We start from the raw sequence: 4,745 nt of genomic DNA on the forward strand, positions 1-4,745 counted from the left end.
GAATAAAATTTTAATTGAACCTTGATGAATCTATTTTCATAGGGAAGTAATGAAACGATCATATGTACAGTATTTTATGAGATTTTAAAGTTTTCGTGAAACAGGGCAGAGCGGTTTCGGATTCCTGTTTGGACTTAGGAAATTCATTATAAATTAACCAGAGATAGTTAGAAGTCATGCCATATATTTATAGATTCCTTTTGAGTCTAGTTTCTTTAGAAACAAACGGCATAAGTATTGAAGCCTGTACAGGAGATATATAAGTCGTAATGCATGAAGGTCGAGCGATCGAACCTCAAACAGGGAGACTTTAACTAATAAACTGTACTAATTAGCGACCAAAAATTCTAGAAAAAATTTGTAGATATATGAGTCTAGTTTCAGGAAAATTTATGAAACTGATTTTAGAGTTTTGGAACTCAAGATATGATTTTTAAGGTGACAAAGGACGCAGCTTAGCTGACTAGTCTGGAAATTTTAAAATGGATTTGTAAAAATAAGGAATTAAGTCATTAACCCTCGTGTCCGACTCCTAAGCGGTCTCTGCACGGGTGTTACAATATTAAAGGTAATACAAGAATTGGTTTGTTAGGCTCAAGGAGGTTTACTAGGGATTAATCGTGGGGGTAGGCTTTTCATGGCATGAGTGGGTTAATCCTAAGTGCCTTAATCATTTTGATATATCAAATCAAATGGTGTGGTCTCGACATGCATAATCAAGCATGTTTTAGAATAATAGTTCAATACTGACGCACTCAAAGCAATAATAAAAGTGAGCATGAAAGGATGAATAGATGCTCAAAAGGCTAAAAAATCTCACAAAAATTATGGCTTTTTGATGTTTAGACTCGTGAATTCCAATTCAAAGTAATACCTAGACTTGGGGAAACAGACCTAAGATTTTGAATTCTTAAAATCAACTCATCACTTGACTCTCTATTGTCTTAAAGTTTAAATAATCAATGCATAAATCCTATGTTTTAATTCAAGATATATCAATCAAAATCATAAATTAATTAAAATTTATCCTAAATATGATATGAGAGTTTTTCAAGAGAATAAGATGATTATTCAAGGATATTTCTAATAATAAAATAAATACCCCACACTTAATATGTACATTTCCTCAATGTACAAAGATAGATATTTAGAGTATAAAAATAAGATAAGGAGAGAAGTGAAACTTCCTGTATGATGAATTCCTCGAATTAGAGTTTTGGAGAGTGATCGGTTCGAGAGTGGGGGAGGATACTTCGGCGGTCATAGAGGTTCATTAGGCCATAAGTCCTGCGCCAAAAGAATATTATATCTAGTGGTAGCTATGGTCGTGGTCGAGAAGGACATGGCAGTCGTGAAGACCCTTTCTCGGTGGAGTTTTAGTTCCTATGTGATGATGAGCTTAAGAGCTCTATATAACTGTGATAAAATTAGGAACTTTTTAAGGGATATTAGGAAGAACAGGGACTAGAAAAGAAATAACCGAAATTTATAATAAAATTTTAAATCTGCTAAAAAATAAAAATAAAAATAAAAAATAAAAAGTAGTTTGAATAAAAATTAAAAACATAAAATAATAAAATAATATTTCTAAACATCTTCATCATTGGATGGTTTGCGAGGTAGGATTGGCGATGAGATGTGGAGGTGTTGACAAATCTGTTGTAGAGTGGCATCAATGTTGTCAAATCATTTAAAACACTGCTGCTCGAATCGGGTGAGGCATTCAGAGATGTCAGCATATGAAGCTGCCACATGAACTGGATGAGAGGGTGGTGGTGGCTGATTCGGTGGGTCCTCGTGCTGTGGGGGTATAGCCGTGTGGAGGAAAAATAGAGGGAAAAGAGAGGGGAAAGTTTTTCATGCATCGTAAAAGACATTTCGAATGTTTTTCCTAAAGAGTTACCTGGTGTACCTCCGGATAGGGAGGTTGAATTCGGTATAAAATTATTACTAGGTACTACTCTATGTCTATTGCACCGTATCACATGGCACCGAGGGAGCTTGTATAATTGAAAGCTCAACTTCAAGAGCTTCTTGACCAAAGGTTCATTAGACTAAGTGTGTCTTCGTGGGGAGCACCGGTTTTGCTCATTAAGAAGAATAATGAATCAATGAGAATATGTATAGTTTATTATCAGTTTAACAAGTTGACAGTAAAGAATAGGTATTCGCTACCGAGGATCGATGATTTATTCGATCAATTCTTGATAAACCATAATATATACATATGTTTACCCTATGCTTGGCATATTTCTGGATGGATTATCATAAGATTTAGTGAGTTTCATGCTACTACTCCTTTAAAATCATGTTTTATACTTAGGTAAGCATAAGAAGGTGAAAAGAGCAAGAAACGGGCCAAAAACAGACAAAATGGGCCTATCTCCGTATTTCACACGGCCTAGGCACTTTCACACGGGTAAACCACATGCCCGTGTGAGAGACACGGGCAGGCCATACGCCCGTGTGGCATGGTCATGTTGACTAAAAACCAACTTAGAATTATACACGGCTTGAGCACCTTTACATGGGCGTGGCACACGGTCGTGTCCCTATCGAGCCCAAGTCTAATTCTACTCGAAAAGGTTAATTTTTAGGGTTTTGAAGCATTCCAAAGTCTATATAAACACCCTAGAAAAGGATCAAAGGGGGGACGTAGAGTAGAAAGTAGAAATACTCGAGGACAGCCATTGGAATCAACTCGGAAGGAGGATCTACTTCAAGACTAAAGATCTCCATTCAATTTCCTTAGAAGTTCTTTGGGTTTCTTTATGTTTTATTGTTTTCCCAATTTTGAGATGTTTTCCCCTATCATTATAAACTAAACTCCCTAAATACCTAAGGGGGATGAAACCTAAGACAGATCTTATTATTATTTGAATTATATGATAAATACTTTTCTTATTCTTACTTATGAGTTTTAATCCTTGCTTTAATATTCCTGGATATTAATTCAGGTTTTTGATGTGCTTATTCAGAGGAGCAAAAGTCCTTGTTTAAGAGTAGATCTTCCATAATTAAGCAGAGTTGCATGCAATCCTAGAGATAGGACGACATAAATCTGCCGGATTAGAGTCAAATCTAATAAGGGAGTCTATAGATCGAGTTAATGTGGTAATAGGGGTTTTAATTAGAAAGAGATTTTGATTAATCAACCTAAAGTCAGTTATTTTTAGTCTCGAAAGAGATATTAACATAAGTTAGGGATTTCTACGGATTAAGTCAAGTGAATAAATCGTCTAATTCATAAGTAGTAAGTGAAGTCTAGGTGAATTCTTCCTTGGGTATTGTCTTCTTCATCAGTTTTCCAAAAGTATTTTCCAACTTTAATCTTTGTCGTGTTCTTAGTTAATTAGATAGTTAATCTTAGTTTAAAAACATCCCTTTAATTCTTAGGCTAGATAATAAAAAGATAGTAATTACTAGTACTTTTTGTCCTTGTGGATGCAATATTTCTGGTCTCACCATAACTATACTGCTGTTTGATAGGTGCGCTTGCCTCAGTTGAATTTTTACTTAGTTTAGCGACCATCAAGTTTTTGGCACCGTTGCCGGGACTAAGATATTAGGAACGCTTGATTTTTATTACTTTAGCCATTTTTACTTTTATTGCAATTTACTTTTTGTTTTTAGTTTAAATTTTCTTTTCTAATTTTTCTTTTGTTTGCTTCTGACAGGTGTCTCTAGTTTATGAATAGGAGGAACCTGTCAGGAACTTTGCTTTTTGATAGTGAGATCGAGAGCACAGCTCGCAGAAACCGAAGAGAAATAAGGCAAAGCTTACAATACATAGAGAAAGAGCGAGAGGACGACATCCATACTACAACCGAGGAGATGGCTGATAATCAGAATGATCCACTACCTCCTGTGGTTGCTGCAAATCCAGTAATCAGAACTTCGCTCCTCGTACTATGTATGATTATGCTAAGCCTACTTTAACAGGAACTGAATCCAATATTGTTCGACCTACTGTTGCTGCAAATAATTTTGAACTAAAACCTAACACTATTCAAATGATACAATAGTTTGTTCAGTTTGATGGTTTGCAGGAAGAGGATCCAAACACTCATTTAACAAATTTTCTGGAATTCTGCGACATCTTTAAAATCAATGGCGTTATCAATGATGCCATTCGCCTTTGGTTGTTTCCCTTTTCATTAAGGAATAAGGCTAAAAATGGTTGAACTCATTACCAGGAGGGTCAATCACTACTTGGGAACAAATGATCGAAAAAGTTTTACTCAAATATTTTTCACCGGCTAAAATAGAAAAATTGAGGAATGATATCTCTTCTTTTATGCAGATGGATTTAGAAACACTATATGATGCATGGTAGAGATATAAGGATTTGTTGAGAAGGTGCCCTCACCATGGGTTACCTTTATGGCTACAGGTTCAAACTTTCCACAATGGTTTGAACCCTTCAACTAGATAGATGGTCGATGTAGCGGCCGAGGGAACCTTAAATAACAAAACACCTGAGGAGGCTTATGAGTTCATTGAAGAGATGCCACTGAATAATTATCAGTGGCAAGTTATGAGAACAAAGCCAACAAAATTAGCCGGTTTTCAACTTAGATGCAGTCACTATGCCATCTAACTAGGTAGAACTTTTAAATAAAAATATTGATGGTTTATGTGTTTCTGCGCAGGTACATCTGGTGATGTAGTGCAATACAAATGGAGGAGGGATAAATAATCCAGAATGCCTAGCCTATGACCATAGTACTACGAATGAACAAGTC

The 4,745-nt window shown here is 35.7% G+C and overlaps 1 non-coding gene across 1 annotated transcript; it reads right to left on the bottom strand.

The window, feature by feature from the left end:
- Positions 1-4,270: 4,270 nt before the first annotated feature.
- Positions 4,271-4,377, bottom strand: LOC128281853 (small nucleolar RNA R71). The gene has a single exon (XR_008272130.1). It is a non-coding gene; the product is annotated as a small nucleolar RNA R71 (small nucleolar RNA).
- Positions 4,378-4,745: the final 368 nt, after the last annotated feature.

The sequence above is a fragment of the Gossypium arboreum genome, chromosome 1 (genome assembly GCF_025698485.1).
Source record: "Gossypium arboreum isolate Shixiya-1 chromosome 1, ASM2569848v2, whole genome shotgun sequence".
Taxonomy (NCBI): domain Eukaryota; kingdom Viridiplantae; phylum Streptophyta; class Magnoliopsida; order Malvales; family Malvaceae; genus Gossypium; species Gossypium arboreum.